Source organism: Symphalangus syndactylus, chromosome 17, assembly GCF_028878055.3.
Source record: "Symphalangus syndactylus isolate Jambi chromosome 17, NHGRI_mSymSyn1-v2.1_pri, whole genome shotgun sequence".
NCBI lineage: Eukaryota > Metazoa > Chordata > Mammalia > Primates > Hylobatidae > Symphalangus > Symphalangus syndactylus.
In genome coordinates this window covers 50005593-50030012 of record NC_072439.2, presented here as the reverse complement: position 1 = coordinate 50030012, position 24420 = coordinate 50005593, and the positions used below count along the sequence as shown (strand labels likewise).

Here is a 24420-nt window from a genome sequence, read left to right as displayed (position 1 = left end):
TTCCAATAGGGTTCAAGGACAGTCCTTTCAGATGCCATTTCCATCTGAAGACCCAGTCTCTGGGTTCTAGATCATGAAAGGTCTGGATATCATCAGTTGATGAATCATGAAAACCTCCTTTATCTGGTGAAAATACAACCTGGTACAATATATCAAAGTCATATAACATTTGGTCATATCACAATTTAGAAAAGCAGGAGACACATGTATTAAGGGTACAGGCTTTCCAGTAACTATTTCATAATGATTATAACTTGGCCAAGGCAATCCAATTGACCTTGCCAATTAAAATTTCAAAATTCTGTTTATTCTTTCTAATCACAGAAGACTGAGAATGATAGGAACAGTGGCAAAGCTATTGTTAGTAACACCCTGTTAAACTGTTTTATAATCTTTCCTTCCAATAAAAGTAGTACCACTATTGCTGATGATTTTTCCAGGAATGCCCCATAAAGAAAACACACTTTCAAATAACTTTTCAACCACTATTATAACATTGGCCTTCCTGCATGGAAAGCCTCTATATAACCAGAGAACATAGTCTATTACAAGATCATATTTATACCCACTGAAATTGGCAAATGAGTGAAATCCCTTTGTAAATGTTCAAATTGTTCATTAGGTAGCATAAATGTAGCACCGGAAGCTTTTATTGTCCTCCTGGGATGGTGTATTTGAAAAACCAAACATGAGCCATAAATTATTTTAGCAATTTTATTAGTCATTCCATTAATATTTGTTAGTAATTTGAGTCATCTTGCCTATTTTGTGATGAGTTGTGAAGTGCAAGAATCTTAACAATGGAAGCCTCCAGGACTCAGAAAGCAACAGGCAGCTGTCTGGGCCCTCTGTGAGTCCATTCTTGATATAAATTTATATCCTTTCAGATACAAACCTTGCTTTTCTAAATCAGGTGCATTGCACTGTTTAATAAATTATCATAGAATAATTTTATTGGATCAATCTTAGGAAGTTTATTTAATTTGAACATCTTAACAATTTCATCATTGGCTGACCTTGCATGAAAAGCTGCCAAAACATTTTCTTGGTATTCAATGAATTTTTATTCTTTTTGATGTTGAGTTAGTTTTATGAAGCAATCAATACAAGTTCCTGAACTCTGTATCCAATCCAGTGGTATGATCTTAAAGTTACCAAAAACCTGTACTGAAGTCCTTTCCATGAACTTTCTTGAAGAAAAAAACACTTTTTACACTGTAAATGATTGCAAATACTTTTAGAGAAAAATCAAAACTGTAACTGTGAATTACAGAGGCTTAGAATAGCCATGACAAAAATCTAATGAGAGTTTGTTATAACCAGCAATTGACAAGATAATTTGGTTGCCTCTATTGGACATAACATATTAAAATAGTGAGTAGAATTATTACCAAAATTGTTATGCAAAGACTATTAAATTTCTATGAATTTCATACAATTTCTGAAACACCTTTATAACATGTCTATATCAATACAACTTAAAGAAGATTCAGCATTATTTATTTTGACAATGTGATTTAATTGTTAAATAAGCCTAATTAGTTTAATATATAATTTATTATATAAAATAATATATAATGTAATACATGAAATATGCCTAATTAGTTTAATATATCTCTTTCAGACACTCTGGGGCTCTTCTGGAATGTTCCAAAATTAGATTGAAGTCAAAAACCCTAAACTAGAACTTGACTGTAAGAAGCTTGTCAAAAATATCAAAGGTTTAAAACTCTTGGTCAAAATAAGATTACAGATCACTGTGGAAATAATATCATTCATTTAACCAAAATGAAAATCAAAAGACTTTAAGGGCTAATACCAGAAGCCACATAGCTATAAAAAAGAAACTCCAGCTCATTGATAGAGAAAACACAATTTTCCTAAGTAATCAAAAGATCTTTTAAAGCTCTATTTTCTATTAAGAGCTGATCATTTCTCCAAGAAAACCTTGTTTTAACATAAGGAACCAAACTTTAATTTTGCATCAGTGTACTTTTGATATTAATGCTCAATTCTTGGAAAAACTTATAAAAGTTTCCCTTCTAATTTTAGCCAGCTGATCACACACAAAATTCCTTTGACATGATTTATCTTCCACAAACCTACAACCTTTTTGTACATTACCTATCATTCCTTCCTTCATTTATTCACTCTGAAACAAGTTTTAAATACCCTCCAAACTAGACAAAATTACTTCTCCTCAGCAAAAGACATATCTTTCATACCTTATAGCTTCACTTACCAAAAACATGTCTCACTTTCCTCATTTAAGTCTTTGTTATTATTTCTAGTTTTCTAGTTTTAGTTAGAATTTTAAGTTTCTAGTTTTAATTGGAATTTTTTATTCTTGGTGACCTTAATTTCTAGTGACAACCTAAAAAATATACAATTCTGAATGGTTGTATATTAACATTTTTTACAAGCCTTTCAATGTTTATTAACAGACCCAAATATACCTAGCATTTTTAATCACGTGAAAACAAAATGTCTCACTTAAAGAATTTATTCATTAGAGATTATTAAATTATGAACCAGCACTCTGTCAGGTACTAGATAAACGGCATCAAAAATAGTTGGCATGAGGAGTTCAATTCCACCGTTCATTTGCAGATACTAGTGAGTGGGTAATTACCAACAGGTAGGCAAGGCAAGTGCTTCTGAATTCCCCTTATCATCCTAAAGACAGAGCCGTCAAACAGACTCAACTATCATCACTCCTCTGAAGATTAACTCTTATCGCAGGAGAGATTTTACCACACCCAGACAAACCTTGCTACAAACCATCATCTATTCTTCTAAGGTCCATTCAACTTTCTCAAAAAACAATTCATTCTGAGTATATTTTCTTCACCCCTTGATCACTTTACTCATTTCAGCAAGCAGGTTGAGTCAAGGGACCCATGGCCTTTCATTGATTGACCTGACTGATTATTGCCCTAAGTGATTACTAACTAGGTTGATCACTGTAATCAGATTTTGGACTAAATATACTAAATATCATAACCAGCTGAGACAAAGAAAGACATAAATGGAAAACCTCATTGACACAAAATGGGCAAAGGTGAGTCTTGCTGTATATATAGGCCCAAGTCTTTTTTGCCTTTTCCATCATAAAAGCCTCTAGTGATTTAGTCCGTCCCTCTTCCCAGTTCAGAGAGGGAGACACCCCTGTAAATGGAGACTCTCCACAAGTATAAATTTCCTTCACTAAAGACAGGTCTCAAAATAACTAAAAATAGGTTGTTTTCCAATTCAGCCTGTGATCTTTCAATTAAATTACTGAGTTCAGGGTGGAGCTCATTAATGAATGGGATTCACAAAGCCTCTTCCATGTTGGATTAGGATAAGTTTACTATTGTTCTGAACTCAAGGTGTAACTTACAGAAGCAGACTCCATTGATCTAAGGAGTCAGTCTCTAAAAAAGCCTATTTTTCTTTTTTTTTCCTGTTTTTGGTGTTTTAAATGCTTCTATGGCAAATTTGCAAATACATATTATTGTTTCTGGGTTTAAAAAATCATTTTCTAAATGTATCCCACAAATAAACAACTTTACCCAAATTAAAGCTTCCTAGTTTGGGTCACTGTAATTCCAAATTACCTTTGGTAAGGTTCACTCATTTCTCTAATGAGTGCACGTTCTAGAAATTTTTTTACATAAAATTCGAGTTTCAAAGCGAGGCGTTCCAGACTTTGGACCCAAACCAGTTTCTGTCTGACTCAAGCAGCTACCACACACCCATAAAATGGTCATAGGCCCTTCCACAGTACAAACTGACCCTTGACCACCCCAAGGTCATGTGCTCTCTCATGGTACAAACTAGCCCTGGATAAAGTTCCAGAAGGTGGAGTTCTAGACTCCCTGAATCCAGATGAACCCATGATTCCCTGTCTTCCAGTAACCTTACCTACCTACTGAACTCTGTTCAGTTTTTTGTTTATTTGTTTCTTTTTTTTTTTTTAAGTACTTTTAAAGCATTTATTGAACACAGTTAAGAATTCAGGTCTTTGTTTTCTGGCCATAAGCTCAAAGAGAAAAAAATAACAATTGGAAACATTTCATAATTGTTAGATAAATCAGAATATGACTGCAAAGAGACAGAGAACAACTCTCTTGTCTAGATTCTAAAAATAATGGTGAAATTTATCATCTTAGCACAGTCCCAAGCTATGTATCATCAGAGGAAATTTATCAAACTTGAGAATCAATAAGTAAATGAACAGAATATTTCTATAAACAAAGGAAATATGGTATTTTCACTCATGTAGTCAATAAAAACAGCTTCAATACACAACATTTGGGAACAAGAACCTGGACCATCCCACATACATGTATTCTTTCACAATTTAGGATGTTTCTGTACCAAAATTTAGTTGCTATGCATCATAAATTGTCAAATGATGAAGGCAGATGTGTATAAAAGGTTACTGAAGGAAAATATGTAATTTAGTGATTAAAGAATCATTGAATTGATTATTCTAATTGCTGTTGATATAACTAAAAGTGAAAACACTTTCCATTTGTGGAGCAAAGAGTATGGCTGTCCTCTTATCAATAAAATTATAAACTGTTAACATTTTCAAAAAGTTCTTTGAGTATTGCATTTTTATGATGCAAGAACAAGAAGCATTAGACATAATAATAAGCTAGAACATATTAGAAAAGTGCTTAAAATCTGTAATTTTTAGAAAATGTGTATGTTCCAGGTTCATGAATGACAGCCAATAAGCAGCTAGCCACATTCAGAGGATCACTCTAGGTACAATATCTTCAAAACTAACAAAATATAAAATAAAAATTTGAGTTAGCTATGATGACATTCTTATTAAAGTTATTAATAAAGTCATTTTCAGTATACCTTTTTTCTTGTGTAATTTTTAAATTATTAATTTATTATAATACACAATAGTTGTACCTATTTTGGCTACAACTATTATTACCTATGTGATATTGTGATACCTGTATAGAATGTGTTATAATTAAATAAGGGTAATTGGTGTATATATCACCTCAAATATTTTTGTGTTTTATTTTTTATATTTTTATTTTATTTTTGTTTTCAGAACTTTACATTTTTTTTCTCCTAGCTATTTTGAAATATGTAATAAGTTATTGTTACCTATAATTTTCCTATTGTATTATCAAATGCTGGTATTCCTGCTAAGTGTATTTTTGTACCTGTTAACTATCTTCTCTTCATCTCCCAGTTTTTCGTGTGTCTGATTCAGTCAGACAATGGAGGCCTCTTTATAGGACCCAGTCCTGTTTCTACTGAACCCATTTCATTTTCTGTCTGACACAGTTAACAACTGAGACTTCCCTACCAGTCCTGTTTCTATCACAACTTCTGAACCTAGTTGGACCAAAAACTTGCTCAAACGAACTCAGATAGCAGTAAATAAGCAAGTCCCATAAGTTGGAGCATGGTAGACATCAAGTATTTTATTATACAGCTTTCATTTATATCATTGCTAAATACATAACTGTAAAGACACACATAAACACTTATTAACTTATCCATTAACTAGTCAAGTATGTATTCAATGGTCCACTTGCTGAGACCTACTCTATTTTATCCTAGGCACCAGGATTACAAAGCTTAACAAGTCATGATTTAGATTCAGAAGTTACGAAGAGTGGAAAAGGTAGGCATATCAACAAAATATATGCTTAGTAATAAAAATATGTAAAAGGTAATAAAGGGATACTTAATTTTTATTGTATGATTTCAGAGAAAGTCATAACTGTGCCATGGTTTGGAAAATGACTAGGAGTTCTGCAGGAAGAAAATGGTAAGAAGAGAATTTAGGCCAAAGAAAACAGTTTGTGAAGAAAACCACAAGGTTCTTTTTTTTTTTTTTTTTTTTTTTTGAGATGGAGTCTCGCTTTGTCACCCAGGCTAGAGTGCAGTGGCGTGATCTTGGTTCTTTTAGGGTACTGTAAACAGCCTAAAAGAGTATTTTGAAGTATACATTTCAAAAGGGGAGTGGATGAGATATTAAGCTAGAAACGTAGGTAAGGGACAGATTTTTGAGAGTGTATCTTTATGTAAAGCAGATTGGATCTTAGTTTAGTAGAGAATAGGATTCTGAGCAATGGAATCACACTGAAAGATGATTCTGATACACTTGAGTGTTACATATTTGGAATTAATGATATGAGTCACAGGTTGCTATAATAGCACAGTTGAGAAAAATGCCTTGGCAATGGCAATGAGAATGAAGAGGTAAGATTCAGCATATACCTAAGAGAAATAATCAGAGAGACTTGGTTTAAATTGGATGTTTGGAATAAACAGTTGTGAGGATGTCTCACAGGATTTTGTCTTGTGTTTATTCCCTACTGACCCTACTGAATAAAGTAGGAAAAAGCAATTGAAAGAAAATTGTGTTAGGAGGAACTGACTAATCGTTAGTGAAGTGAAGGCAAAAGATGGTGTAAGGGAGTAATAATATTTGGCAAAGTTTTAACCTTGTTGACTTTAAGGGGTGGGTGCCTATTAAGCTGGTAGTTTTATAAGCCTGACATTCAAGAATAGGAAATGAGGTAGGTACTGGAAAAGCCCAAATCACAGGCAGGAATGATGATTATGTATATTATTATGTTATTGTAGTAATGACTCTAACTCAAAGACCCGGTCCAAAATGTGTAGATAAAGACAGGATAATCATTTGTAATACCATAAAGTTAACTATGTCTTCAGAAGTCATCCCTTTTTATTATTTTGTATTGCTCACACCTTCTTTTAAAAAATAAGACTGCAAGCCCGTGTGCAGTGGCTCACGCTTGTAATCCCAGCACTTTGGGAGGCCGAGGTGGGCGGATCACGAGGTCAGGAGATCGAGACGACGGTGAAACCCCGTCTCTACTAAAAATACAAAAAATTAGCCGGGCGTGGTGGCAGGCACCTGTAGTCCCAGCTACTCAGAGAGGCTGAGGCAGGAGAATGGCGTGAACCCGGGAGGCGGAGCTTGCAGTGAGCCGAGATCGCGCCACTGCACTCCAGCCTGGGCGACAGAGCGAGACTCCGTCTCAAAAAAAAAAAAAAAAAAAAGACTGCAAATATCTAATCACTGAAGATGAGGCTCTTATTAACATATTTAGTTTCCTACTTTTTAAAACAACTTTTTATTCTGAAATAATTTTAAGCTTTCATAGAATTTACAAAAAATGTACAGAAAAATTTTGTGTGCCCTTAACCCAGTTCCCCCCAGCGATATCATCTTAGATAACCATAGTAAAATTATCAGAAACAGGAAACTAGCATTGCTACATTACTAATCAAACTACAGCCCTTATTCAAATCTCACCAGTTTTCACATGCACTCATTGGTTTATTGTTGTTTTAGTTTATACAGCTATGAAATTTTAATGCATGTATAGATTCATGTAATCACTATCACAGTCAAGATAAAAAATAGATTCATTGTCCCCCATACTCTCTCCTTCTATCAATTTATAGTCACCCCTTTTCCTACCTCCTCTAACAACCAGTAATCTTTTCTCTATCTCTATAGTTTTGTCCTTTTGAGAATGTTGTAGAAATGGAATTATGCTATTATAGTAGGTAGCTAGTCTGGCATGAGCAGAGAAGGAAAGGGCTCCCCTGACATACACACACATCAGGAATGTCAGGTGACCAGGTGACGGTAACGTGGTTCTTAAATGTCTCTCTAAAATAATAATTTGTCACAGCCAGCGCCAGGAAAAGGCAGTCTCCTAATAGAAAACATCTGAAACTGCTGATCAGCAGCTTCCTGGTAAGATCTCAGAAGTTGGGCAAGTGGGCTCAAGGACGTGCATGTGGCAGCCCAATCCAAGCAAAGAATCAGGGAGAAGTAACGCAAGACCCCAGAAGTATGCCGATGTATAAAACCCCATATCAAAAGGTCAAACTGTGCTCTTGATCTCTCAAGTCACTCACTTGGCCTTCTTCCAAGTGTACTTTAATTCTAAAGCTCTTAAATAAACTTTCACTCCCACTCTAAAACTTGCCTCGGTCTCTCCTTCTGCTTTATGCCCTTAGGTCGTATTCTTTCTTATGAGGAGACAAGAACTGAGGTTGCTGCAGATCTATATGGATACGCCTCTGGTTACATATTTTGGTGCCATGTGAGTCGGATACGTTCTGTTGCTAACAATACATTATGTGACCTTTTGAGAATGGCTTCCTTCAGTCAACATGATGCTTTTGAGATTCATCCAGGTTGTTATGGGTATCAGTTGCCAGCTCTTTTTAATGAAAAGTAAATCTACTTGCAAAGCCTATCTGTGGCCTGTGATTACTTTGAGGTTTTGGTCGCTGCAGTTAGCCATGAATGGTATTGATCACTTAGCTCTCTAAGGTTGAAGTTTGAGCATAATATATTCACATGCAAAAAAGCCATGGGGATCACTTCATGGAAGTTACTCTCACTTTTCTTCTTTTTATGGGGCTAGCTAATAATTCTTGTTCTGCTAACAAAGTTTTGGGGAGAACAAATTTGATAATGAAATTCAAAAGAGAGAGAGTGTGTGTCTGTGTATGTGTGTGTGTGTTATTTGATGTGTATAGAAAGCTTTTCTTTACATTTTATTTAAAATCAATCATTTGTACTTTATTTTCCTACTATGGTGCTGTTCATGGTTGGTTAGGATCAAATACTGTTTTTTTTTTGTTTTGTTTTGTTTTGTTTTGTTTTGTTTTTTTGAGATAGAGTCTTGCTCTGACACCCAGGCTGGAGTGCAGTGGTGTGATCTTGGCTCACTGCAACCTCCACCTCCTGGGTTCAAGTGATTCTCATGCCTCAGCATCCTGAGTAGCTGAGACTACAGGCACGCACCACCACACCTGGCTAATTTTTGTATGTTTTTAATAGAGATGGGGTTTTGCCACGTTGGCCAGGCTGGCCTTGAACTCCTAACCTCAGGTGATCCACCCGCCTCGGCCTCCCAAAGTGCTAGGATTACAGGCATAAGCCACTGCGCCTGGCCCAAATATTGTGTTTTAACCATTTTTCCTACAGACTTAGAGCATAACATGTCTGCGATTTCTAATTAGGTCATGCTGTAGCTCATAAACTGAGAATATATATATATAAATCGATTTTAAATACATGAAAATTCTCACAATTATTCAGAGTTTTTGGCTGCTTCTGATAAATTGGTCCTAGATTATAATAACAGGTCAACTTTTTAAGTTAGGAGGGAGGTGGTTGGTTTTTTCAAAGAACATTTCCGCAGGCTTCTAGGAGATGACTTCGCAGGTCCAGAATTTGTGTTCTTTTGGTATATTTGATGAAAATAAAAATTTGAACAATTGAAATGCACTAAATATAGCTAAGTTGTGAAAGAATTACATGGGGCGTGGCAGAAAACCACATGGGCATTGTTTTAGAGCATTTGTTTTGCATCTGGCCAGCTATAGTGACGGAAAATAAGCAAAGAGACAGAGGCATACACATCCAGGACACTTAAATACCAAGGCCCAGTTTAGGACCATTTGCCTGCTGTTCAGAGAAGGGAGCTATCAAGGCTATGAGTATTTATCATAGAAAGGTTTATTTTCCAGAATTTCTGAAATGTGATGATATACTTTCACAACAAAGGAAATTATTTTAAAGAACAAAATAATGAAAGTGGTTTGGGATCAGGCTGACTATGAGCACAAGTAGTCTGGACTTCATTCCATGTGCAGTGCAGTGTTACTGATGATACTGGGCTGTGGAGGTACGTAATGAAAACAGTATTTTATTGAGATTATCCTGGCAGCAAAATCTTCAGCTAATGGAAACTGGAGCCACTGGATCTGTCACAAGTGATCAATCCATGCTGCCAGTATAACACTAAGATAAGATCTTAATCTAGATTAAGAGCAGCCAAAAGTAGGAATGAATACATAGCTTATAAGAAAGCATCTGTTGCTAGTTCTGGGAGAGTAGCGGAATGCTTTGAACTTGTGAGAAAGTAGGTTACACGTTTTCCTATTTATGATGTTTCAAAGTGTGTTGAAGCTATTTTTAAACTCTTAAAAACTGTGTGTGTGTGTATGTGTGTATGTGTGTGTGTGTGTGTGCTTCTACCAAGAATGAATTTTAGGTCTTATTTCTATTTTCATGGACTCTTCAAGCCTTATATGAGTCCTTGATTACACCAATGTCTCAAGCTTGTTTGCTGAAGTTTTTTAAAACTGTGAGGATGTGCAAATTCTGCCTATGAATAGATTGGATTTGCCCTCCAGGCTTAGATGCCAATTTGTGCTTAAACCTAGCCACCTATAGTGGCTAAAGCATGTTAGTTACTCTGTCTGAATATGTATTTCAAAATTAACCATAAAGAAATCATGCCTCAACTTAGGAATGTTAGAAAAACTGCATTAGTAGACCCAGCTAATACCCCCTAACCTTTGTTGAGTCTTTTAATTTTATGATACAATATAATCAAGGAAAATTAGATAGTGATAGAAACAAAAGAACATTACTTTTGTTTGTGGTGACATTGTTATGAATTCAAATGTATATTATAATTTGTCCTAATTGAGACTCAATTTGTCTTAATTGAGACTCGTTCCTAATAAATACAATGTAGTTATCTGTAGTATGATAAACGCATTACCAGAGATCATAGACATGTTTGTTTTTAAAAGCAATAGTTTGCTTGTAATGACCCACCATAGGAAGGATAAATCTTTCTTGTACTTGGGTCTTCAGACCACAGTTGCATTCAAAACAACATGTCATTTAGGACTGTGAAAGAATGATTCTTTCTGATGGTTTTAACATTAAAGAGAAAAAAAAAAAGCAGAAGAAGGTAGTTTGAAACTTAGGGTATGGATATTGAATTAGTTCCAATGGACTCAACAAATATAAATAAATTGACCAATGATGCTGAGACAAAATGTATGGGTATTGGAGTAGATATAAGCAAATATACAAAAAGATATAGTTAAAGGCAAGCTATTTAACCAGGGATTCTGAAGTGTGAGAAGTTGTAAGGTAATGAAAATTTGTCTTTAATTTTGATGAGATCTATATTACATGGGCTCCATGTGGAATTACAATTCATAGGGTGATCAGCTCATCCATGCTTACTTGGGACTTTCTTGGTTTTAGCATTGAAGGTCTCATATCTTGAGAAAATCTTCATTGGTCACCCTAAATCTTAGTTTTATTTTTTAAATGACATTAGCATGGATCTGTTTCCTTCTTCACTTCATCTTCCTTTACTTTCTTACCCTCATGGGAGTCACCAGTTATCATAATTATCAATACCACTTATTTTAAATGGCTGTTGATGGTTGAAAGCTTTTCAACTAAAAGAAACAAGAAGCAATTCTTTTCGTGTAGACATTCACATATATAGCATCTCCCAAGTTTCATGGACCTCAGGTTGATATAAAAATTTATTTGCGCTCTTCTAAACCATTGAACTAAAATTCTCATTCTGTTATATTTAATCTCATGTTTAACACCAATTGTATTTGTAAATTTGAGAGGTAAGGGTGGGGGAAGTTTATTTGCCTAAAATTTATTTATTTTAATTACAGCAGCATTGATATAAAATTTCACATTTTAAAATCTGTGTTGTTGGAAACATCTTCAGATGTGCCAGAAGTGCTGAAATAGACACAATCTAGTAGCTTGTCAGTAAAGCAAACAAAAACTGCTGGGTCAGGAGCACAGCTGTTTGCAGAAGGCATTAAATATTTTTTTACAGTTTTTCCCATAGGCCAATATTCTTTTATGCATTGATTTGTATTTTAATAATGACAGGCTCCACTGGCATGAGCATTTCTTTTCCTCAGAAATTAGATAAAATCATAATTTAGACACAGGATAAAAGGTGGAGAGAATTAGCATTTTGCAGCATTAATTAGCTTACTTGCCCTCACTTATTTCTGATCAAATAGAGGATGCTTAGAGCAGCAGCAAACAAAGCTATGAGGATCCTTCAATTGTACAATACGACATTGATGTTTCTAATGCATGTAAAGTCAATAGCTTTGCCTTTATTTTAAAAGTATGATTTTAAAAAATACTGGTTTTAGATCACTACAGTAAGCAGTGAACAAAGGAAGCAATTGGATGTAAAATATAACATTAAAAGGACTATAATTGAAGGAAATGCTCGAGCTGTGAAACCACTCCTAGAGAATGTACGATTATCCAAGCTTTCTCCCAGTTTGGTACTCTCATTCCTTCTCTAGCATTTTCCTGTTTTGCGTCTTCATTATGAATTGAGGTTGCCAGAAAAAAAAAATGATGTAACTTTAGCAGGCCAGCATTTCATTTTTAAATAATTGTTTGTGTTGTTTTCCAAAGCATACAACTTCAATCTTACTCGACCAGCTCCTCTCTAGCCCTATTGCTGCCCCTTGTAGCTACTGCTTTATTCGATTCGACCTGCGCACTTTCTCCACTGTCGGCTCCCCGCACTATGTTTCTCACTTTCTCTTTCCACATGGCTGCTTGGTTTGCAGAAGATGCCTTCCTACAGATGTGTTCCCTCTCCTGACAAACAATTACTCCTGTTCCCCCCAGCAGGAGTCCATTAGGATATCATCACGGGTTCTGCTAAGTCATCTCACAATCACAGTTTTGTGCAATCACCTCTCATCTGAGACTCTCTAGGCATATGCCATGCAGGGAAACTAGCAGTCACAAATGGCAGCACCTCCAGGCATATTATTTGTTATTTTGGTCCAGAAGTCTAACAGATAATGGCAAATACGCTAATGTCTGACAGTCTCATTGGACTCTTTGACTGTCATCATTTACAGCAAACTTGTGAAAGACTGAATGGGTATTCATGTGCTAGTTGAGAGAGAAAAAAAGAGACATTTTCATATTTCCATAGCAATTATACACAATGGTCTAAAAGAGACCTGACAATAGTGATTTTTACAAAGTTGTTTTTGTGCAGACTTTCAACATTCTGAGCTTGGAAGAATAAATTGCCAGATACTAATTATCTTCCTGGAAAATAGCCATTTTTATGTTTATTTTTATTTTAATCTCACAAACCCAGCTTATGTGAATCCATACAGCGAAGACCTATCTAAAATATACTCCTTTAAAAATCGATGAAATACACATGCAATGGAACACGCATGGCTTTTTTTCTTAAGGTATCACTGACAGCCCTACCTATTAAATCTTCTTGTTTTATAGGTAGCATCTCACAGGAATTTCAGTAAGTCTAAGCTCAATATTTAATATATTATAAAATAGGTGAATTTTGGCAAGATGTTATATTAACACTTAGATTGTTTTTTATTGATTCTTGGGTCTGGTTTACTACTGCACTGGGGTGCAATGTGTAAAATCAATGTATTAACAAACTAAGACTTCTACAGAGTCCCAGAGGGCAAATGAGGAAGGGGGCGCTGTTCTCCTAGTCTGAAATTTCACTCATTGGTTTCTCTTACTGCTGTACACAAGTTCCTTAATTTCACTTCCTCAAAACTTCAAAATGAAATTTTATCAATTTTGATAAATTGAAGTGAAAACCAGTCAAGATTAGTGTGAACATATGAATTACAGATTTTTTGGAAGAAATATAGTTTTATTTTTGGCCAGGACACATAGGTAATTGAACTAAGCACTGAACACAGTATCCTAGTCTGATATAACATGGACACTCAATACATACTTATGTAATTGAGCTGAATTGGAACCAAGAGCTGTATAGAATCTCCACTTTAATGAACAAGTGAAAATTATTTGTAATTGGAAAAGCAGAGTATCAGCCACAACAACCTCAGGCTCTCCTTAAATTGTAGCCAGCCACTTGCATTTGGAAAGATGCTCCCAAAGTACTTGAATTCAGTGTGCTCTCTCTCAAGTAGCCAGATAAACATCCCTGTTCAATGTGGCTTATGTTGTTCACTTGTTCAGTTAAACTAGTCAGGCATGCCTTATATTTTCCCTTCTACTGAGAAGAAGAAAACAACAACAAAACTGTAAACCTAGTTTTTCTCTCCACCTGGATTTTCACAAATTCTAGGTTAGTCAAAGGGAATTTGGATTATTTACTCTCTGTTGTATCCCCATTCTCTACTCAATAGATTTACAAAAGATAAGAAAAAAACAGTTCCAACTGAGTTGGCTAAATGCTATTGGTGACATAAAAATGCAGAAGCTCTAGTCCTGTCTTGGTGCATCTCATTTCAACTGTCAAATGTATCCAACTTCTAAATCCAGTGACTTAGAAAGACAGAGGAGAGAGAGACAGAGAGAGAGAGAATGCACATTGGTTCTCTTTATGTACCTCAAAAGAATAAAGTCTGAAAACTCACATAAGTGTAAAAACTGACCTTATAACATTCAAATAACTTATTGTCAATTATTCCATTCAAAGAATAGGTGTTGAATTCCTACTATATTCAAAACACTGTATTAGCTGTTACAGGTGGATACAAAACTTAGGAAGATAGGTTATCCTCCTTTACGAGGGCCCAAGTATAATAAAAATGGTAAGATAACTATAGCATACAAATAATTGCACAAACAGAACATTCTGTAAATTACTGTATAGAAATGAAAAGTGAAATGGTCCTGAGTTTGATTTCAATTCAGTATGACCCTGACCATGCCACTTAATTTCCTCAAACCTCAATTTTCATATCTAAAAAAGTAGGCCTAATAATGACAACCTTCTCTTTGTAAAGATTGAGTGCAATGCACAAAAAGTACATAGTGTGGTGTCTGGCACCAGGATTTATCAGATGGTCTTAATTAAGGATTTCCCCATAAACACGGTAAATGAGATAGGCCTTGAAATATGAGTAGAGTATCACTAGGTTTACCTAGCTAAGGTGGGTAAGACAACATTCATGTCTGAGGTTACAGGCAGAGTTATCACCATTTATCTCTAGCAGATTGTTGGCATGACCACCTACCTGGGTCACCCATCAAAAGCAAAGGGAAGACAGAGTCAAAGGAGAGAGAACTTGAAGCTAAGAGAAAGCAGAGTCAGTCCGGACTTCCCTGCTGGGTATTTGTACAGCAAGACAAGGGAAAAGATTTACTCTAGGTCTGAGTAATACCCCTAGTGATCCAAAGAGATTCACATCAAAAGAAGTCAGAAGAGAGTATGGATGCAGGCATCTAAAGAAGAGCTCATAGGAGAATACAGGGTTAAACTGGGTGTTTCAAGTTTTGAATTGGAAAAGGACGGGAAATCAGAATGGGATTTGGGATCCTTCTCTCCAGTTCAATTACATGTTTATTGAATGTCCATGTTGTGCCAGAATAGCAGACTAGGATACTGTGTTCAGCACTTAATTTGATTACTTACGTAATTGGACAAAAATAAATTTCCTGGGAATTTGATACTGATATGAACAGAGAAAGACACACACCTGTTGATCTGCCTGGCCTGTGCTTTGGTCAGCAGTTTTGAATATGAGGTGCTACAGAGACATAGGAAAGAAGTCAGCTCCATAGATTACTAGGATTCTGCAAGAGGCTAGATTTGAAATCTTCATCCTCTACTAGGCTTTGGTTTTAGGAGAAGCACAATATATTGTGTACAGTGTAGAAGTGCAGTGTATTTTGCAGGTATATGAGGCCAACACTAAAAGCAAAGAAAAGCATATGATTGAAAACTCATGGGAAAAGTGCATACACTAGTTTGGGAGATGAGTCCACAAAGATATATAGAGGTAATAATGCCAGCTGAGGAGTTATGTTTAATTCAAAAGTTAAAAAGAAGCTCTTAGATATTATCAAGAGGTACAGGGAAATAATTAGAACCATGCTTTTTGGAAATTGGACCAGAAGGAAGAGAAACTAGAAAACTAAAGGCAGAGAAGTCGATGAGGTAGCCACTAAAAACAAAGTCTGAATCTAAGTCAGTGGGAATGGAAATGAAGAGACATGTGTGGAGATAGAACAAACAGGAGTGTATAGTTGATTAGAGTGTAGAAAGAAGGAAAAGAGCCGTGTCTTAAGTGATTATAGGGGTTATAAGCAAAGTCTCTGAAGTCAGATTGACTTACTTGCAATTTTTCTGTGCCTCATTATTTTATCATCTGTAAAATATGTGTGTTAATAGTACCTGTCCAATAGGGTTGTTGAAAAGTTTCATGGGCAAATGCAAGTAAAATGTATTGAAAAAGCATTTGTTTTATAGTAAGTACCAATTGACTCAGAGATATACTGATGATTCTGGGCTTCTCTCCTTAGAAACACAAAGAGATGGTGGTGCCATGAACTGAGAAAAGGAACATGGGAGGAAGTATGTCTTTGGAAGTAGAGGAGAGAATGAGTTCCAGAAATCAAATTGTCCAAACTCTCTCCTTGGACACACCAGGCGTAGTGTAGGTAACCCTATCAGTTATACAGTCAGTGAGCAAAAGAGTATGGAGGAGAGCTAGATAGAGTAAGAACCTGGCAAAAACAAGAAATGGGGGAAGGAATCCCTATTTAATAAATGGTGCTGGGAAAACTGGCTAGTCATATGTAGAAAGCTGAAACTGGATCCCTTCCTTGTGCCTTATATAAAAATTAATTCAAGATGGATTAAAGACTTAAATGTTAGACCTAAAACCATAAAAACCCTAGAAGAAAACCTAGGCAATACCATTCAGGACATAGGCATGGGCAAGGACTTCATGACTAAAACACCAAAAGCCATGGCAACAAAAGCCAAAATAGACAAATGGGATCTAATTAAACTAAGGAGCTTCTGCACAGCAAAAGAAACTACCATCAGAGTGAACAGGCAACCTACAGAATGGGAGAAAATTTTTACAATCTACCCATCTGACAAAGGGCTAATATCCAGAATCTACAAAGAACTTAAACAAATTTACAAGAAAAAATCAAACAACCCCATCAAAAAGTGGGTGAAGGATATGAACAGACACTTCTCAAAAGAAGACATTTATGCAGCCAAAAAACACATGAAGAAATGCTCATCATCACTGGCCATCAGAGAAATGCAAATCAAAACCACAATGAGATACCATCTCACACCAGTTAGAATGGCGATCATTAAAAAGTCAGGAAACAACAGGTGCTGGAGAGGATGTGGAGAAATAGGAACACTTTTACACTGTTGGTGGGACTGTAAACTAGTTCAACCATTGTGGAAGTCAGTGTGGCAATTCCTTAAGGATCTAGAACTAGAAATACCATTTGACCCAGCCATCCCATTACTGGATACATACCCAAAGGATTATAAATCATGCGGCTATGAAGACACATGCACAGTTATGTTTATTGCGGCACTATTCACAATAGCTAAGACTTGGAACCAACCCAAATGTCCATCAATGATAGACTGGATTAAGAAAATGTGGCACATATACACCATGGAATACTTTGCAGCCATAAAAAAGGGTAAGTTCATGTCCTTTGTAGGGACATGGATGAAGCTGGAAACCATCATTCTGAGCAAGCTATTGCAAGGACAGAAAACCAAACACCACATGTTCTCACTCATAGGTGGGAACTGAACAATGAGAACACTTGGACACAGGGTGGGGAACATCACACCCCAGGGCCTGTCATGGGGTGGGGAGAGGGGGAAGGGATAGCATTAGGAGATATACCTAATGTAAATGATGAGTTAATGGGTGCAGCACACCAACATGGCACATGTATACATATGTAACAAACCTGCATGTTGTGCACATGTTCCCTAGAACTTAAAGTGTAATAATAACAAAAAAGAAAGAAACATCTTAGGTCATGGTGGCAGGGTTGGACTCTGAATGAAGAAAAATCACCTCACTCTCATAAAGAATGTAGCTATAGAGATGTTTTAAGGCCAAGAACAGGGAAGTAGAAGGTATTACTTTGAATGATTGCCTTTAGAAGCATGATTGATCTGGGGCAGTGGCTGGGAACCTGAAGAGAGTGAGACATTTTGAAATAATAGCTACAGGAATTGAAATAGTCACCTAATGATGAATAAAAGAAATATAAAGTCACCTGCCTGTGGAATCTTTTAGCAAAATGTCTTTTCAGACTTCATTTTCCACATGGGTGATAAGTTTTAAAATTTAGGTATTTTATGTCAACCATGAAACCCTGAGATTTTCCCAGATGAATTGAGAGTGATTTCAGGGCTTTTGAAAAGTATGTGATGTGCACAAAAAAGATGTGTGTGTGAGTGTGTGTGTGTATTGTGTTGTGGGTAGTCACGTGATAGTATAAAATAACATCAGTATCAGAGTTTAATTAACTTAGAGCTTTTTGGGGTTTCAACAGATAATGTCCAGAGGTTTCTTGAAGATTTTGCTAAATGAATTATCAATCACATTGTGAGTTAATTATTGGACTTTGACAATAATCTATTGTTGGTACTACCTTGAGAAAACTAGTCTCACAATATTACTCTGATTTATCCTTGCCTTATAATGTAGGAAATAGAGTAGGAAAGCATGAAACAATTTGGCTTTCCTTATGCTTATTGATTAAGGCCCCAAAGGGGAATGAGGAATCAATTCCATGTCACTATGGTTATTTGCACATAGAGTAACTATTTGGAATTTAGCCTGATTCATATTCTGGAATGGCTTTCAACATCCTGCAGAGTCAGCACTGTTCATTTTGAGGTGTTTTCCATCTACATGCTTAATTGCTCAGTGACTGGTGGGTTTGTTTCATTCACTATGAGCAGTCTTGAGGCAAAGAGGCAACCAACAGGCACTAGATTATTTTCTTCAATTTCAGCCTGTGGTGTCAGGAGAGGTCCTTGACTTGTGACTGGCATTGAGCCCAGCAACCCTCCAGATCTATTGGAGCCCTCAGTGGGTTTTGAATGGTTCATTGGAGGGAGTTGATATTATCCTGTGGGAAAATTGAGAGCCAGCTGGTTTTAAAAATGTTCCTTTTTGACTTTCTGTGGCATCTCCAATAAACCCATTTTACAAATGGGGAAAGGGAAGTTTATAACAAGTAACTTGGGTCATTAAAATCCCCTAATGGCTAGGTGCTAATGGGTAGGGGTATAAGAACTCAGTGGACTCATAACAATGACACAATGGAATAATAATAGGAGTAATTTCATGAATACTACCTATGTGCCTGAGTATCTACTAACTCTCACAATAATTCTTCATGTTACCTACAATTATTCCCATTGTACAATTGAGAAAACTGAATCTCAAAGATAAAGCCTCAATAATCACACCTCTAGTAAGTGATAAATTCAACATGGAAACCTACTGCTATCTCATTCTAAAATGTTAGTTTGCTTCTTCATAGGAAATCATGGAAAAAGATTATGTGGCACCAGTTTTGCATACTGGACCCCATACATAGTTTATAGAAAATTGTCGATTCCTCTTCATTATGCTCAGTGTCTATTAGACCCCTTGTGAGGATTCCTAAGAGTGCCAGAACTACAGTAGCATAAACATGTACAAAAACATAATCCTTAGTAAATATTTTTTCTGATCATATCATTGTGATGTTCCTGAGAGATTAGAAGCACAGGAATTTTAGTTCAAAAGAAGCTATTATAATTTTCCACTAAGGTAAAATATTTTTAAACATTTTGTCTACTCAGTTGCTTTTATTCAAATTCGGGAGTCATGCTTTCTGCTCTTACTGAATTCACCATCATGCCTAGCAAGCAAAAGGGTTCTTGGTAAATTTTAAGAATATCTGGTTTCCTAATTCAGTTTCTTCCAATATTCACACTTATACGTTATTTGCTCCAGATTTGCCCCATCCCAGGCTAAGAGATCAATTACATTTCTTTCTAGATGGATTCTGCATGGTTTATGTTAATAATTAAATGGTTCAATAGCTAGTCAAATCTTTTTCTCTGGCTTTCTAGCTGGTATCTTTCTCTGACCATATACTTGGTTCTAGAGATAGAACTGTTGTCTCGTTGATTACGTACATACTCCTTTCTTAATTTTGACCCAGCCTCTCTACCTTGTTGGTCCTGTTTCTCGCTGACCAGCTTGCTTCTGCCAGTTCTCCTGGAGGCTGAAGTCTAGTTTTCAGCACCAAGTCTCATCATTGTTTTTTAGATACCTGTGGCAGAGTTTTGTAATGTTAACACTCTGCCTACCTACACCTCTATACATTTCCTGTCACATACATTCCTGATTACAAGCACTGCCTAAAGACCTACTATTGGTTCTACAGGTGAGCATGTCCTACTCTGGTGGGTTTTTTTTTTTTTCATCTCTGAGCTTGACCTGAGATTGACCATCTGACCTGAGCTATGATTTTGACATAAATTTTAACTAAAAGGTAACCTCTTATTTTAGCAGTTTTTTTCATTGTTGAATTACGTTCTTCTTTGAAAGAATTGAAGACAGCTAATTATCCATGTACTGCCAAATAGTTGGAAAAGATGTGGTTACTATTTACCTGATCTTAGAGAAAGGGAACTAGGGAAGAGATGACCATGTCTACTTACGATCTCTCACACATGCAATTATACATAATGAAAATGATCAATATAATAATTTCCATTAATATGCTCTTAGATTACCTTTATGTGCTTGCAGTAGGTTAGCCCAATAAGGTCATCAAAATTATATGAATTCATAATAGAAGGGTATTCCTCAATAATTGATCCAATATTAAGGCAGAAGCACTTCAACAAAAAAAACAATCATTTCTTAAGAACTTTCTATAAAACATACACTATATTATGTGTGGACCATATAAAGACCTGTTCTTTACTGCCAAGGGACACACCAACTTGATCTGGTAGTGCATTGGTTACGCATAACATTCTATCTTGTATTGCCATTGTAATAGACATAGTGAGGAATATAGTGAGGAACTTTCATTGATATTAGAAATGTGTAACTCAATAGACATGGTACGTTTTGAAAACTGGCCATCAAGGAAAGGGTCACCTTGATTGCTACACCTAGACTTTAGGCCTGACATCTAGTCAGACCTAAGAATCGCAGCACAGGCCTATAAACCATGGAATACTATGCAGCCATAAAAAAGGATGAGTTCATGTCCTTTTCAGGGACATGGATGAAGCTGGAAACCATCATTCTCAGCAAACTAACACAAGAACAGAATACCAAACACCACATCTTCTCACTCATAAGTGAGTTGAACAATGAGAACACATGGACACAGGGAGGGGAACACCACACCCAGGGGCCTGTTGGTGGGTAGAGGGTTAGGGGAGGAATAGCATTAGGAAAAATACCTAATGTAGATGACGGGTTGATGGGTGCAGCAAACCACCATGGCAAGTGTATACCTATGTAACAAACCTGCACATTCTGCACATGTATCCCAGAACTTAAAGTATAAAAATAATTGTAAAAAAGTATTGCAGTGCAGGGTACCAGACAATGATTGCCCGATAAAGGCCACATGAAGGATCTGAGGTAGTTGAAATGAAAAATGAATTCCAACCAACTTCCTCTCTCACAGTCCTGAACCTACAATATATATCCATCCTTCAAGTGCATTTTCAAAATATGATCCTAAATAATCATGTAATTTTAGAGGTAGAGGGCTCACATACCATTTTCATTTAACTATATTCTAATTACTGGATATGAAAAAATATAAAGAAAAGCAAATCTTTAAATGTTCTGGCTTCAATGAGCATTTTTTGTAGAATTCACTTACTGAAAAGAGGAATTACCACGTTTACACTGATTACATTTTGTCATGTTTTCTTCTTTTTTTTAAAAAAAGGAGGCTACCCCGTCTCTATTAAAAATACAAAAAATTAGCCAGGCGTGGTGGCGGGCGTCTGTAGTCCCAGCTACTCGGAGAGGCTGAGGCAGGAGAATGGCGTGAACCCGGGAGGCAGAGCTTGCAGTGAGCCGAGATTGCGCCACTGCACTCCAGCCTGGGCGACAGAGCGAGGCTCCGTCTCAAAAAAGACAAAAAAAAAAAAGGAGGCTAATAATACTAATCTATTCATAGGGGGATGTCTTTACCTTTAAAACAATGAAGGTAATTGTAACATAGCTTTTAAGCTTTTGGGGAGAATTTAAACAGTTAATTCATGTAAATAATTTTGAACAGTGCCTGAAATATAGTAAATCCAAATGGTATTTGCTGTTTTTTATTTGGGGTTTTATGATGATAATAAGCATTATATAGTTTTTAATGTATGCATATTTGTGGCCTTATTATCTTGGAAAAGTATTGTTTCCTCCTCATATTAAAGTCTATCTATTTGGAGAATTCAAATGTTATATGTGATATGAAATAGTCATCGAGATTCAAAGTTGAAGGAACAATCTCTAGTCCAGCTCTCTCCTTTATGTATAAGGAAATATTACTAGAGATGATTACACAACTTTGCAAAGGTTATACAGATTGTTAAGAATGTGTCTAAAATCTGTTTTTTTTTTTTTATTATACTTTAGGGTTTTAGGGTACATGTGCACAATGTGCAGGTTTGTTACATATGTATCCATGTGCCATGTTGATTTCCTGCACCCATTAACTCGTCATTTAGCATTAGGTGTATCTCCTAATGCTGTCCCTCCCCCCTCCCCCCACCCCACAACAGTCCCCGGAGCGTGATGTTCCCCTTCCTGTGTCCATGAGTTCTCATTGTTCAATTCCCACCTATGAGTGAGAACATGCGGTGTTTGGTTTTTTGTCCTTGCGATAGTTTACTGAGAATGATGTTTTCCAGTTTCATCCATGTCCCTACAAAGGACACGAACTCATCATTTTTTATGGCTGCATAGTATTCCATGGTGTATATGTGCCACATTTTCTTAATCCAGTCTATCGTTGTTGGACATTTGGGTTGGTTCCAACTCTTTGCTATTGTGAATAGTGCCGCAATAAACATAAGTGTGCATGTGTCTTTATAGCAGCATGATTTATAGTCCTTTGGGTATATACCCAGTAATGGGATGGCTGGGTTTTTTTTTAAACTAAGTTGAATCTTGATTAAATCTTGGTTTAATCTACCAGCACCATGTGTCTCATTTTTATCTTCAAACTAATGCTGACAAATGAATTTTTTCTCACAAAGAGGTGTCTGTTTTCATACATGGCTATGGACTTATAATATACAAGTATAATAAAAAAAGTTTGATGTATTTCTACCTTTTGAAAAAATATTAATAATTGTAAGAGTATTAAAAAGGAAGTTTTTTCACTGTTGGAAAATAGTAGTGTAAGTAAACAGAAAGATTAAACTAAAACATAGCCATAATCCCATTGTTCAGATATACATACACACACATATAATATATACATACATATTTATTATGTCCACATATGTCCTTCTGTACTGTTCTATAAACAGGTACATATATGTTTCAACTAAAAGGTAGATTTAAACTGTATAGGTTTTGTAATTTGTGTTGTTCATTTAGGTTATAACAAAATTTATCTATGACATAGTTTTGGTTGGCTGCATTTTATTTTATGGTTTTACCAAAAATGGTTTAATTAATTCCACTTTTACATTATATTAATGATGAAAAAGGGAAGTTAGATAGTTTCTTAACAGCAGGGGCCAATTGAGAGTAAGAGAAAAAAATTGGTAGTGCTATTGAAAGCCCTGTTTCTTCCCTCATTCTTAGGTCATTATGTGCCAGCAAAGGGCATTAGATAATTGAAGGAAGACATCCCTAGATGACAGTGTATTTACTTGGGTACTGATGGGAAAAAAGTGGAGTGTTCAGTTGAAGAAACATCAAATAATCAACTTGGAAACATGGATTCTGTAAATGGCAGCAAGTGGAGTACATTATAGAGTTCAAACTCCTGAAGATAAAATACCAAAGAGAGAGACTTTGGTAAAAGAGAGTAAGCCTCCAAGTCTCTCTAGGTACACAGAGTAGACCCGTACATCACTGAGTTTGGACAAGGTTCTTAGTTTATATATGCCTTTATAAATGTAATATTGGGTTATAAGTGTGTGCATTTGAAATATGCATGCATATCCCTTTCCATAATTGTTTTCTGAGACTCCAGCAGAGGGCTGACTGGCAGAGGCATATATTTCCAAGTGTAGGGGGCAGGGGACAATATTACTAGAACATAAGCTGCTCTAAGAGAGCGACTGATCCAAGGTCTCATGACAGAACGTTCTGCATCAGGTTAGGACTCTAATTATAAACAGTCCACAAAATTTTCAGGCTGTAAGAGAACAGATAACAACATAAAATTATGTGGGAATATGACAAGAGTCAGGGCAGAGCTACATTATTTTTTGCCTTTCTTTGAACCTAGTTTTTTCATTTCCATCCATCACAGTTTCATAGTTGAACAAAAACATCTGTAGGAAGGATATTTGGAAGTTTCCCAACTCATACTGTGGCTTCCTTTCTTACATGCTCTTCTAGAGCTCCATGTGACTTCTTTTGAATCCAAGATCCAAAATATATATTGTATATACTTTCTTTATAAAATGTGTTATCACTTAGTAGTGTACTCCTTACTTTTTTTTTGCAATACTAATAGCAAATTATTGAGAACACTAGTAATGCTCCTTGGATCCTGCTGGGTGTATC

The 24420-nt window shown here is 36.0% G+C and overlaps 1 long non-coding RNA gene across 4 annotated transcripts in view; it reads right to left on the bottom strand.

Moving 5' to 3' along the window:
* Positions 1 to 24420, bottom strand: part of LOC129465662 (uncharacterized) — a 133374-nt gene that overhangs the window by 10847 nt on the left and 98107 nt on the right. For 3 of the 4 annotated variants that reach the window (XR_010116774.1, XR_010116777.1, XR_010116776.1), the window contains one exon: positions 23269 to 24046. The exons of the other annotated variant lie outside the window; for it this stretch is intronic. This is a non-coding gene — a long non-coding RNA (uncharacterized lncRNA). Of the gene's footprint in view, positions 1 to 23268; positions 24047 to 24420 lie in introns of those variants that run through there. 4 annotated transcript variants of the gene reach the window in all.